Genomic DNA, 15,078 nt, shown 5'->3' on the forward strand with positions numbered 1-15,078 from the left:
CAAGGTCCTCCCATTCATCCTGTCCTTGTCCCCTCGCGTCTTCACGAAGGTCGCGGAGGCAGTCCTTGCCCCGCTAAGGGAAGTGGTCATCCGCATTCTCAACTATCTCGACGACTGGCTGATGTTAGCTCACTCTCGAGAGTTGCTATGCACACACAGGGACCTCATGCTTCCACAACTGGGGCTTCGGGTCAACTGGGAAAAGAGCAAGCTCCCCGGTTCGAGTTGGACTCAGTCTCGATGACAGCGCGTCTCACGAACGAACGTGCTTAGTCGGTGCTGAACTGTCTGAAGGCTTTCAGACGGAGGACAGCGGTTCCACTGAAACTTTTTCAGAGGCTCCTGGGGCATATGGCATCCTCAGCGATGGCCACACTGCTCGGGTTGATGCATATGAGACCGCTTCAGCACTGGCTTCAGACTCGAGTCCCGAGATGGTCATGGTGCCGGGGGACACATCGCGTGGCCATCACGCCGATTTGTTGCCGCCTCTTCAGCCCTTGGACCGACCTGGCATTTCTACGGGTGGGGGTTCCCCTAGAGCAGGTTTCCAGATGCATCGTGGTTACAACAGATGCCTCCAAGATGGGCTGGAGCACCGTATGCAATGGGCACACAGCCGCCAGTTCTTGGAATGGCCCTTGGCTGCGTTGGCACACCAACTGCCTAGAGTTGTTGGCAGTACTGCTCGCCTTGCGGAGGTTTCGGCCATTGATCCAGGGCAAGCACGTGTTGGTCCAGATGGACAAAACAGCGATGGTAGCTTACATCAACCACCAAGGCGGTCTACGCTCCCATCGCATGTCACAACTCACCCGCCGTCTCCTCCTCTGGAGTCACCAATACCTCAAGTCGCTATGAGCCACTCACATCCCGGGCGACCTCAACACCGCAGCGGATGCGCTGTCACATCAGGTTAACCTCAGGGGAGAGTGGAGACTCCACCCTCAGGTGGTCCAGCTGATTTGGAGTCGATTCGGTCAAGCACAGGTAGACCTGTTTGCTTCCCGGGAATCCTCCCACTGCCCGCTTTGGTATGCCCTGACTGAGGCACCTCTCGGTATAGATGCATTGGTACACAGCTGGCCCCCTGGACTACGCAAGTATGCATTTCCCCCAGTGAGCCTACTTGCACAGACCCTGTGCAAGTTCAGGTAGGATGGGGAGCAGGTCATCCTAGTAGTACCCTACTGGCCCACCCAGACATGGTTCTTGGATCTCACATTCCTCGCGACAGACCCCCCCCCGAGTTCCCCTGAGGAAGCACCTTCTTTCTCAGGGACGGGGCACCATCTGGCATCCGTGACAGACCTCTGGAATCTCCACATCTGGCCCTCGGATGGAACGCGGAGGACTTAAGTGGCCTACCGCCTGTGGTGGTAGACACGATCACTCAGGCTAGGGCTTCCTCTACAAGGCGCCTGTATGCCTTGAAGTGGCCTCTGTTCGCTAAGTGGTGTTCTTCCCGACAGGAAGACCCCCAGAGATGCACAGTCGGATCTGTGCTTTCCTTCCTGCAGGAGAGGTTGGAGGGGCGGCTGTCCCCCTCCACCTTGAAGGTGTATGTAGGTGCTATTTCGGCTCATCACGATGCAGTAGATGGTAAGTACTTGGGGAAGCACGACTTTATCATCAGGTTCCTTAGAGGCGCTAGGAGGTTGAACCCCACTAGACCACGCCTCGTTCCCCCGTGGGACCTCTCTGTAGTCCTGCAGGTTTTACGGGAAGCTCCCTTTAAGCCCTTGGAGTCAGCTGAGCAACATCATTATCCCACACTCAAAATGCTCTGTAATGATCTGGATACTAATTAAGGGGAGACAAATATTCTTACAGAAAAGGAGTCAAATCTAGTTCTTCATTCAAGTCAGGGAAAGTAGTGGCTTTTCCATGAGCACTTAACCAATCACTAATAAAAAATAAAAATAAAAATAAAAAAAATTCTTGTTGCACTTTAATCTGTTTTAAATGCTATTCTGATGCTAGTGAAACTTTGTAATATGGCACTTTTGCGTACCACTGTCTCCTTAAGATGATTCGCTTATATTTTCCTCTTTTGCAAGTCGCTTTGGATAAAAGCATCTGCCAAATGAATAAATGTAAATGAATAAATGCCTAATACATCATTATCCCACACTCAAAATGCTCTGTAACGATCTGGATACTAATTAAGGGGAGATAAATATTCGTACAGAAAAGGAGTCAAATCTAGTTCTTCATTCAAGCCAAGGAAAGTAGTGGCTTTTAAATGAAAAATCCAAAAGGCCTCTCATTGTAAAAGTCTCTGTAATCTATCTCCCTTACTGATAGTATCCCTTACTGTTTCTAAACCAATAATTTTTAATGTGGAGGGGTTAGATTTGTGTGCAGATGCATAATGTACTGCCATAGGGTAATCTTTGTTTCCTATATGGATTGCATTTTTATGATCCCAGAGTCTATCTTGCAATCTACGATTAGTTTGGCCCTCATAAAAAAAAAATGACGGGGCATTCAAGCCTGTAAACAACATATGTACTCTACAATTGATGAAGGATCTAATGGAAAAAGTTTTGTTAGTAAAGACATCCACAAAAAACTTTGTCTGAGCAACATTCTTACAATGGTTTCAATGTCCACATTTTTTTATATTAACTATTTTTATTGATTCCATTCAACAAATTGCATAAACATCACAGAAAATGCGGAATCAAATTATATACAATTAAACCCTTCCCCCCGAACACCCCCACCTGACACAAACACTCACCCCAGTGGTCATAAATTAAAAAAATAAAAATAAAATAAAAACACGCACACACAATAAATAAATAAATAAAAGCATATTTAATAATAAAAAAAAATCAAATTGCACACACATATTTAACCCTAAAGATCCCTATCCACTACCCCTCCCTGAAAACCTTCCAAAAACACCAAATATCTGTCCCATTTCCTGTCAAATAACCCCAGATTTCCCAGCCTTCTATAGATCCCTTCCTCAAAGGCCACCACCCTCCCCATCTCCGAGCACCACTCATGAAATGAGGGCACTCCAACCGACCTACAACCCCTTAAAATAACCTGTCTGGCTATCATGACGCTCGTTAGGACCCAACGTTTTTGTGCCGATTCTCAACGCTGATGACCACCCCATCGCCCAAAATGCAGAGTCTGGGGCAATGTGAAAGCCGAGTGCCCAATACATCACATATAAGACTCTGAACTTTCAACCAGAACTCCTGGATCTCAACACACCCCCAAAAGACATGAGTTATGTCTCCAACCTCTGATTGACATCGCCAGCAGGTGGCGACCAAGCCTATACAATCTGGAGGGGGTCCAATAAAATCGATGTAAAATCTTAAATTGCATAAGGCAAACCCTTGCATCTCTAGATGCAGACTTGACATTTTTTTAGGATCCTAGCCCACACCCCCTCCTCCAATGTCAAGTTTAGATCTTTCTCCCATAATTTTTTGAGAGAATTCAAAGTTCCGTCCCCCAGACTCTGAATTAGCAGGGAGTAATACACTGATGCCTCATGACCCTTCCCAAAAGCACCACTCCCAGAATATCTGCCACACTGGGGGGGTGCATGCCACTCCCAAAAACAGTGCAGAGTAGGTGGTGCAGCTGTAAATACTTATAAAACTGAGTATTGGGAATGCCAAAATGTTGAACCAAATTTTCAAAAGGTCTCAATACTCCGCTCTCATATAGGTCACCAAGTGTATTAACCCCCCTCACAATCCAATCTGACCAACAGAAAGGTGACTTATTAATACATAGTTTAGGGTTCTGCCATATGCTCGAGGCTACATTTAAATAAATATCAGAATTAAACACTCTGGACACTTTTGTCCATATCGAGTGCAAATGCAAAATAACGGGGTGCGACTTAACCTCTCCGGCTAGTTTAATCGAAAGGCTTTGCAGTGGCGAGATGGGGCAAGAACTTCCTTTTCAATACAAAACCAGGGAGGGACTCTCTCATGTGGAAGCGACCAATGAGCCAAATGTCTAAGACCGAATGCATAATAATAAAACAAAATCTTGGGTAGGCCTAACCCACCTTTGTCAATCGGCCTTTGTAACTTATTAAAATTTAACCTGGGATGCTTACCATTCCAAATGAAGGACTTTGCTATGCTATCAAATTGCTTGAAATAAGAGAGGGGGACATCTACAGGGAGAGACTGCAGTAAGTAATTGAATTTTGGAATACAATTTATTTTAATAACATTAACCTTCCCAATCATAGATAAATGTAATGAAGCCCACCTGCCCACATTGCTCAAAAAATGTTTTATTAAGAGGTCAAAATTAACTCTAACTAAATCACACAAATTTGCTGGAAATAAAATACCCAAATACTTAATGCCCTGTTTGGGCCACTGAAAAGCACCCGGCTGGAAAGCCGTTACTGGACAATATGCTGTCAGAGCCAAAGCTTCGGATTTTGGACCAATTGACTTTGAATCCTGAGACCTTAGAAAAGGAGTTAATAATTCTGTGGAGGCAAGGCATAGATCTACTGGGGTAAGAGACAAATAATAAAATATCATCTGCATAAAGCAGAAGCTTATGCGCCACACCTCCTGCCACCACCCCTGGAAAATCATCCTCCTTTCTTATCGCGGCTGCTAATGGTTCCAAGGCAAGACAGAACAATAATGGGGAAAGAGGGCAACCCTGCCGGGTGCCCCTATCCAGAGTAAAATAATCTGAAATTAATCCATTTGTTTGTACCACCGCTAATGGGTGTCTATAAAGTAACTTAATCCATCCAATAAATGTACTCCCGAACCCGTATATTTCCAAAACCTTAAAAAGATAATCCCATTCTACCATATCAAATGCCTTTTCGGCGTCAAGTGAGATGGCAGCATCCGGAGATTGATAATTCGCTAGTGACCACATGATATTGATGAGATGCCTAATGTTATCAGAAGAGCTACGGCCTCGAATAAACCCCACCTGATCTATATGTATAAGTGATGTCATAACTTTACTTAATCGATTAGCCAGAATTTTTGACATTTTTTTTACATCTCACTGGATCAGGGAGATTGGACGGTAACTTTTACACTCGCTTGGATCTTTGTCCTTTTTAAGAATCAGACTGATCCGGGCTTGTGTCATGGTTGGCAGAAGCTTTCCATTCTTTAATGATTCAGTATAAACTTCTAACAAAAGTGGAGCCAGTTCTGCAGCATAAAATTTGAAAAGCTCAGCAGCAAAGCCGTCAGGCCCCGGAGTCTTGCCCGTAGGCAAGGCCTTAATAACCTCGCCAAGCTCCTCCAAGGTTATCTCAGAATCAAGAGAATTTTTTTGCTCAGTCGTCAGTTTAGGGAGATCTAATGGTTCCACAAGACGTGGAACTATAAAGATCAAGATAGAATTCATTAAAAGCATTATTAATAACAATAGCTGAAGTAAATATTTCACCACCAGCAGATTTCACTGAGGGAATGGTAGAAAAAGACTCTCTCTGCTTTATATATCTAGCCAAAAGTTTTCCTGCTTTGTCCCCTGACTCAAAGTATGACTGTCTTGCCCTGAATTACCAAAACTCCACTTTCCGTGACAAAATAGTATTATATCTTGTAAGACCAAGTTTTTTACACATCCTGTGAAGTGTCAATGTTGCATTAGGGGGCTTGCACACTTTTGCTTCACTATGCTAAAGGACTGAGTCCATCAAAAGATTAAAGTCTCCTCCCAATATTATATCATGAGGGGTGCCAGCGGCTTGCAACATCCCTTCAAGATCTATAAAAAAGCCTTGATCATCAGCGGTAGGTGCATAAATATTAGCCAAAATCAACCTTTGCCCCTGAATTTCAGCTAAAACAATAATTACTCTTCCTAATTTATCTTTAATCTGTTTGAGACATTTGAATTGTTGATGTTTATTTACCAATATAATGACTTCCTTGCTCTTACTTGAGCCAACACTAAAATAAACATGTCCAACCCATATCTTCCCAAATTTCTCCGCTTCCTGCGGAGAAAGGTGTGTTTCTTGAAGAAACACTATATCATATTTCTTACGCTTAAGAAAAGAAAAAAACCTTCCTTCTTTTTATGGGGTGCCCCAACCCATTCACATTCCATGTGGAGAGAGATAGTACACTCATATTAACAACTGACATATTGATATAATATCAAAAATAAACTGTGCGTCAAAAACAAAATTATACAGACCACATTCCCCATTAGTGAAACAATCAAACCCCGAGCTTCCCCCCGAACAAAACAAACAGGACAAAGAAAAACGTGCACATTAACCCTGCACACGAAAGTGCCAACTGACGACAATCCCTCTAAACTCAAAAGGTCCATGAACGCCCACGAGCCCCCACAACAACTTTGCCATCGAATACACAATTTTGCCTCACAAATTTGTGAGGCAAAATTACATAACAGAAAATACTTTGTAAAATAACCCCCAGCCAAAAGGAAGAATGAACACAGAACATATAGATCAATTCACAGAACTGTTTTAAAGGTGTGATCCTCCACAAAACAAATTTCAGCTGATATAAAACCTTTCAGTTTCACGGATAGACAAACGAATGTTCAGTGAGCCAGCTGTTATGAGTTCAGCGGACGACGTAATCATTCCAGTGTCCTGTAAACGGAAGAAGCTCCAGCCTCTAGGCGGAGCCAACACAAAAAGAAACAAAACCGACATTCCGGTTCCCCGGATGGTCAAGTCAATTCACTTGGAGGCCGCATTAATATATACCATGACTTACTCAATCCGTCAACTTTATAAAAGACATCCTTTGTGTGAGCATGTAGATATTTTGCGGTCATCCGTAGTGTCCACTCTCAAACTGGCCGGGAATTTCCATGCAAAAGTAATCTTCCGTCAATGCAAAAGCTTCTTTAAGGAAAGTGTTATTCACAAATCAAACTCCAGCCGCTAGGCGGAGCCAACACGAAAAGAAACTAAAATGTCACCCAGCTTCCTCAAGAGTAAGTACAGCGAGTCAACCCACTCACATAAGAAACATCCAATGGTTTACTCATCCATTGATTCAATAAAAGACATTGCTTGATTGGAACATGTAAATACTTTGCGACCGTACTTCGTTTCTATTCTCAGTTTGGCCGGAAACATCAGAGCAAAGGTAATCTTTCGCCGATGTAAGAGTTTCTTGCATTCCCTGAACCGATTGAGTTTCTCTCTTGTCGAACTCGCAAAGTCCGGGAATAAGAAAATATTATGGTTCTTCCAAAAAAGTTTCCTTTGCTCCTCGCCTGGCGCAACACGAGATCTTTATCGGATGACCTCAGAAATTTGTCCAGAATCAATCGGGGCCTATTTCCATCAGCAGATCTCCGAGCAGGGACTCTGTGAGCTCGCTCGATTTCCAGCTTGTGGCCTGTAATGTCGAGCAGACTCGGGAAGAACTTGTCTAGGAATTTCACCAAATCTCTGCCCTCCTCATGCTCAGGAATTCTAACAATTCTGACGTTATTCCTGCGGCTTCTATTCTCAAGATCTTCAAGCTTTTCAAGAACACGTTCCAAATCAACTTTGGTCGCAGTGGTTAATTCCCTCTCTGAAGACTCCAAATAATCGATTTGTTTCTCAGCATCCGACACTCTTGTAACTAACTCAGAGAATTTTATTTCCATCACCATAATCAATCGACGTATTACAGCGAGATCCTCCAAGTCATCAAGAACCTTCGTCATCATCACCGACATGTTGGACAACTGACGCTGGATCACCTCTCCCGCCGCGCCATCCAAATCGAGTCCCCGGTCTGTAGGCCTGTCGGGGCTTTCATCCTGAACACGTAAGTGTCTTTTAATGTCTCCAGAGCCCGATGATTTTGACTTCTTTGCCATGTTTTACCTCAAAGAGCAAATGTGTAACTGGGTGTATAGAGTTTCACCAGATTATACCATAAGAATAATTAAAAATTTAGCAAAGTGCGCAGAGCTCGTCGTTCACACATCTACTTCTTGCATGGCGTCACGTGACCCCCCACAATGTCCACATTTAAACATTCCATGTATTTGTCTGTCCAACCATGTAGTTTTTTTTAAAATTGCAGATACATATCTTCTCACAAGTCTGTCTTTAATAGCTGGAGCTTTTTTTTAGCTCACAATTGGAAGCTCCTGGAGCAATTCATGTAGGTTTGGATCACTTTGGATAATTCCTCAGTTCTTGTTGATTATCCGTTTAATATGATGTAAGGCAGTGCTATATTCAGTAACAAAATATGGGTGAGTAGAGGTTTTTCTCCTGGGTTTCTTTTTAAGTAGATCACTTTGTGATAGGTTCGTCACTTTATTTAAAGCCAAATCCACCAGTTTTTTCTCGTATCCTCTGTTTCTTAAATAATCAATAAAGTGATTTGATTTGATTAAATGATCTGTCATATCTGTGGCCAGATGTTTGAAGACCTGATCTTGACCACATATCGTCATATCGTCTTAGTCTTTGAAACTGTCCTAGAGGTATATTGTCCTTAAGATGTTTTGGGTGAAAACTCTTTGCAAGTAAAATGGTATTACAATCTGTGCTTTTTCTAAAGAGTGAGGTATGAAGGCATCCATCTTGGTCCTTATGAATAGTTAAATCTAAAAAGTAGATTTTTTTCTGAGCTATATTAAAGGCTCAATTTGATATTGCTATTTGTAGAATTCAAAAAAGCATGAAAATGTTGTAATTCAGTTTAATTTCCTTCAAAAATCATGCAAATGTCATCAATATATCTAGTCAACAATTTTATCTTATTATGGAAAGTATTCACAACAGCACTGAAGACAAACTCCTCTTCCCAAAGGCCCAAAAACAGATCGGCATAATTAGGGGCAAAACAAGCTCCCATAGCAGTGCCCTTGATCTGCTGAATGAAGCTATCTTCAAACAAAAAAAACATTTATGTGTCCTGCCCCCACACAAGATGCCACCCTGGGCAACTGCCCATGTCGCCCTTGCCTAAATCCGCCATTGCTCCTGATGTAGAGTGTTAAATTGAGTAATAAATTACCACTACATTGAAGTATGGTAAAATAAACAATTAATAATTATACTCAGCCTTTATTCAGTTTTACTAACAGATGATAGAAAAGTAGCATCAAATCTTCAAGCAATCGCATAATGGTCCCATCAGTCTGCATACACTTCAGAAAACTGTGTATCATTCATTGAGTGCATGAGTGCATTACTACTTCTGGGCTTAAATGATACAACTATGCAGACATTTTTATCTTCTCTCTTCGATGTTCTAGTTAACGGCTCATGTGGCCCCTGTACCAAAATAATTGCACACCCCTGCTCAACTGAATATGTAAGACTAATACTGTAAATTGGCAAGCAGATTTCTTTGAATACCAGCAAACACACATAAATCCCTGCATTTTATGAACACTCAGAAAGCTGCATCAAAACTCATAAACGTGTATGATTTTGCAAATCAGTATGTCCTAATCTGCAGGTGCAGCATTTTGTGAAAAAAAAAAAAAAAAGAAAAACTTTCTTTTCCGTTGTTTTAGTAGCATTTAAACATGATTTAATCTATTTAAAAATATGCAAATACGATACATCTGCACTTTATACAGAGCACCCCCACTATTTTTTAGAAGCACCCTCAGTGATTCTGATCTGGAACCGGACCTGTCGCATGCTGAACCACGACAGAAGCAGTGCATATTTTTTTCGGCGTCTATGTTAACAAATGAGTGTATTTACATCGTAAGCAGAAGCACCGCATCAGAGAGTGACAGAAGCAGTGCGTGAGCTGCACTGCAGCGGGAGTTTCGTATTGCCATCTTTGTATTCCCTAACATTCTGTACTCCCTGTGGGTCTTAATGGGAAATCATGTGTTTTTGGTGAGTAATTTTTACCCATTCAGTCACTTAAAAAAAAATTGAAGTCTGCATATACATCATCACAATTTAATCTTCCTATACATGTAATTAATTATTTATTTGGACTCTCATTTGTGAATGTGTTATGTTACTCTTTATTGCAGCAGCATTACCTTAAGCGGCGCACGGGTTACCTCAGTAGAAACAAGTTTAAGAAACTGAGGTAAGATATCAGTAGACATTTTCAAACATATGTTTGGCAGGATTTAAAGTGTTTAAAGTGCGGCCATGACGTGGGACTCTGGGTCGGCGGCCATGACGTGGGACTCTGGGTCGGCGGCCATGACGTGGGACCCTGGATCGGCGGCCATGACGTGGGACTCTGGATCGGCGGCCATGACGTGGGACTCTGGCTCATATCCGCCTCCCCCACAGTGAAAGCTGAACCACTTATCCGTAGGGAAAGGTCGATACATTGAGCCAGATTGAAGGTACTCCAACTGCCAGGCATCCAGGAGTGCACCAGCAATTCAAGCCTGCACAAAAGAAGTGTTTGAGGGCGAACTCATTGAAGCCTACCTCGTCTGCCAGGATGCAGAAGTCCTCCATGTAATCTTCTATAGATCGCTTTCCTTGACGTAGACATATAAGGATATCTGCTGGGTTCATTTTGTCGGTCAGGTATTCTGTAACGTCGGCTGGCAATGACAGGCAGATGAAGACGATGATGATGTGTAGGACCCAAGTGCAGTTTATTCATAAACGTGAAAACCAAAAACCATGAACAGAAACATAAACATGAACTAGACTGGACTGGACTAGACTAGACTTGACTTGACTTGACTTGACATGGCTTCACTTGACTTGACTTCAAATCAAATCACTTTATTGTCACACAGCCATATACACAAGTGCAATGGTGTGTGAAATTCTTGGGTGCAGTTCCGATCAACATAGCAGTCGTGACAGTGATGAGACAGTACCAATTTACAATAACATCAAATTAACACAGCACAATTTAAACATCTGATATACACATAATTACACTCAACAATATACAAATAATAACATACACTGTACAGTATACAATACGCACTATATAGATACAATAAAATATCTATAATAGATATAGATTCAATAAAAATAAAAAATAAAAATATATAAAAAAGTATATATAGTATATATAGAATGTACAGTATTGTACTGTATTGACATTCAGGCTGTCGGTTGATAGTCAGTTGTTAAGAGAGAATATAATATAATAATAATATAATTTATGACAGTCCGGTGTGAGATATAAGAGTAAGGGTAATAAAGTGCAGTGCTGATGTATTTGATCATGGGAGACCAAGAGTTCAGAAGTCTGATTGCTTGGGGGAAGAAACTATCATGGAGTCAGCTGGTGCAGGTCCTGATGCTGCGATACCGCCTACCTGATGGTAGCAGTGAGAACAGCCCATGGCTCGGGTGGCTGGAGTCTCTGATGATCCTCCGAGTTTTTTTTCACACACCGCCTTTTATATATTTCCTGGAGGGAGGGAAGCTCACCTCCGATGATGTGTCTGGCAGTTCGCACCACCCTTTGTAGTGCTTTGCGGTTGTGGGTGGTGCTATTGCCGTACCAGGCGGAGATACAGCCAGTCAGGATGCTCTCTACAGTGCAGGTGTAGAACCGTGTGATGATGTGGCGGTTCATTCCAAACTTCCTCAGCCGTCTCAGGAAGAAGAGGCGCTGATGAGCCTCAGTGATGTGGACACCCAGGAACTTGAAGCTGCTGACTCTCTCCACTGGTGCTCCATTGATGGTGATGGGACTGTGTTCTCTGTCTTTTCTTCTGAAGTCCACCACAAGCTACTTTGTCTTACTGACATTGAGGGAGAGGTTGTGCTCCTGACACCAGCCAACCAACCAACAATGCATTAACAATACCTGACAAAGGACCATGGCAACATGAGGGTATAAATACATGGACATGGGTAACAAGACAACCAAGTAACAGACAGAACTATAAACAAGATAACAAGACTAATAATCTAAAACCAATGTGTGGCAGCGGGTGCATGGTCAAGCGTCCGTCTGGAGAGAGAGAAAGCGGTAAGGGCACTTGCACCTGAGCTAGATTATGTTTAACACCTGTTTCTAATTCCAGTGAGCATGGGGAGAGCGGCATATAAGCAGCCACACCACCAGCAGAGAGAGAGAGAGAGAGAGAGAGAGTCTGGCACAAGGAAGGCCACGGTGCTCCTGAAGCTGTTGTGTTCATTCTGTTGTATTTGTTAAGCTGATGTGTTTAAGTAACTACATGCCTGTAAAAGCTAATGTGTTTAAGTGACTACATGCCTATGAAGCTGATGAGATTGTGAAGTTGAAAGCACTGAAGTGGCTGATTAAAAGTCTTACCTGAGCCTGGAAAAACCCGCTTCCCTGTGTTCTCCTTCCTTTCTGCTGTGAAGTTTGTTGTTTGTTGTATAAAAGATAAGACTGATAATGAGTAACTCAAACATGAACCAATGAAAATAAGACACATGAACATGGAGGGAAACAGAATATCACATGACCAGGAAACACATGACTATAAAACAGAAAATCACATGACATGAAACACAAAACATGAACAAAAACACATTAAACGTGACAGCTTATTCTGTCGTACAGTGTGTTTTTCATGTGGCACAATATCAGTGGCCCATTTCGTATGTTCAGTGGAATCTGTGTTTATCAGGGGTGTTATTGTTTTCTGCATGGGGTTCTTATCTTGCCTTTTATCATTTGGCTACAAGCCATAGGAAGAGTTTTTGGGACATGCTCAGACATGGTCTAGTGCTGTACTCCTTTGACAAGTGTTTTCTGTACTTACGATGTTTTAAACTTCTTTTTTCCCCAGCAAATACCAGTACTGAATGTACCAGTTTTTTTTTTATCAGCCCAGAACACCTCATTCAGTATGTTACAGTGTAGATAACAGATTTCTTAAACAGACGTGGAGAGGGTACAGGTTATTATGGAGTACTGTCTCTACATATTTAAGTGACATATCTGAGTTTCAGTTCAAAGTAAACTTCTATACATTTTCATCAAATGCAGTACATACTTTGACAGTATGTGAATTTGGACACGGCTCTGGATTCCTTGGTTTAGACTAATTCAGTCTACAAATAATTTTTCGTATACCTGAGGAAACTTGAGACAATTTTAACATGAACTACCACTTTGTTTTTTTTCTATGAATCATATTTAGACAAGTGTCATATTTTAAGAAAAAAGTCCCCTATGATATAATGCCAAATGCTTTTTATTTGATTTTGACAAAATAAAATATTAGTTTACTGTAATGAGAATCACTGGGAACACACTAGTCAAAGCTATATTTCCATATTCTGCTTACAATTACATGACAAACTGTAAACATATTGAGAAAGTTTATCATCTATAATTAAAAAACCCATGAATCATCATCATCATGAAATTCCAAATGGAATTTAGTAAGTTGATCTGAAGTTTAATTAAAATCTAGTTGTCTTTTTAAATGGAGTATCATCTCCTGTCAAGAATTTTGTAACTAAGAGGAAAAATTGATGTTGTACTGTATAAAGGCTTCATAATTCATGCTACAGAGGTGTACTGTGGTCTCATTTAAAACCTTTGAGACATCAATAACTTTTGATATAATCAGTAATTATCAGAGCATTTAACAGTAATATTCCCTCTTGAAAACAACCTTCTACTGGTGCACATTTAAATATTATGTGAATCCCATATGAGGTTGTTCTCTTGACTTCATCTTTGGTCTAACTGGCAGCCAAAAGGCACACTCAGCCTAAATTCGGAATTGTATACTACCATACTATGTACAGAAGAGTAAGAGTAGTATAATAGTATGTGATTGTGAATTTAGTTTTCAGTTGAAACCCCATTGTTTTAATGTGCTGCACTGACGGATCTAATCCAAATTGGAACAGCATTATCCTTTACTTTCAAAAACACTCTTGAGTGCTGCATACTTTGGAAAATGATTACTAAAGTAACTTTATAAAGTGATCTAATAGAGACTATACTTCTCAATATTTACCTATCACTTCTCAAATCAATGTACAGGTGCATCTCAATAAATTAGAATGTCATGGCAATTTCAGTAATTCAACTCAAATTGTGAAACTCGTGTATTAAATAAATTCAGTGCACACAGACTGAGGTAGTTTAAGTCTTTGGTTCTTTTAATTGTGATGATTTTGGCTCACATTTAACAAAAACCCACCAATTCACTATCTCAAAAAATTAGAATACATCATAAGACCAATAAAAAAAACATTTTTAGTGAATTGTTGGCCTTCTGGAAAGTATGTTCATTTACTGTATATGTACTCAATACTTGGTAGGGGCTCCTTTTGCTTTAATTACTGCCTCAATTCGGCGTGGCATGGAGGTGATCAGTTTGTGGCACTGCTGAGGTGGTATGGAAGCCCAGGTTTCTTTGACAGTGGCCTTCAGCTCATCTGCATTTTTTTTGGTCTCTTGTTTCTCATTTTCCTCTTGACAAAACCCCATAGATTCTCTATGGGGTTCATGTCTGGTGAGTTTGCTGGCCAGTCAAGCACACCAACACCATGGTCATTTAACCAACTTTTGGTGCTTTTGGCAGTGTGGGCAGGTGCCAAATCCTGCTGGAAAATGAAATCAGCATCTTTAAAAAGCTGGTCAGCAGAAGGAAGCATGAAGTGCTCCAAAATTTCTTGGTAAACGGGTGCAGTGACTTTGGTTTTCAAAAAACACAATGGACCAACACCAGCAGATGACACCAAATCATCACAGACTGTGGAAACTTAACACTGGACTTCAAGCAACTTGGGCTATGAGCTTCTCCACCCTTCCTCCAGACTCTAGGACCTTGGTTTCCAAATGAAATACAAAACTTGCTCTCATCTGAAAAGAGGACTTTGGACCACTGGGCAACAGTCCAGTTCTTCTTCTCCTTAGCCCAGGTAAGACGCCTCTGATATTGTCTGTGGTTCAGGAGTGGCTTAACAAGAGGAATACGACAACTGTAGCCAAATTCCTTGACATGTCTGTGTGTGGTGGCTCTTGATGCCTTGACCCCAGCCTCAGTCCATTCCTTGTGAAGTTCACCCAAATTCTTGAATCGATTTTGCTTGACAATCATAAGGCTGCGGTTCTCTTGGTTGGTTGTGCATCTTTTTCTTCCACACTTTTTCCTTCCACTCAACTTTCTGTTAACATGCTCACTCTGTGAACAGCCAGC

General features: G+C 41.6%; 1 protein-coding gene across 1 annotated transcript in view; it reads left to right on the forward strand.

Annotated features, from left to right (window-relative positions):
* msnb (moesin b) overlaps positions 1-15,078 on the forward strand; it is a 98,808-nt gene that overhangs the window by 20,601 nt on the left and 63,129 nt on the right. The window lies entirely within an intron of this gene.

This window comes from Myxocyprinus asiaticus, chromosome 22 (assembly GCF_019703515.2).
Source record: "Myxocyprinus asiaticus isolate MX2 ecotype Aquarium Trade chromosome 22, UBuf_Myxa_2, whole genome shotgun sequence".
Classification (NCBI taxonomy): domain Eukaryota; kingdom Metazoa; phylum Chordata; class Actinopteri; order Cypriniformes; family Catostomidae; genus Myxocyprinus; species Myxocyprinus asiaticus.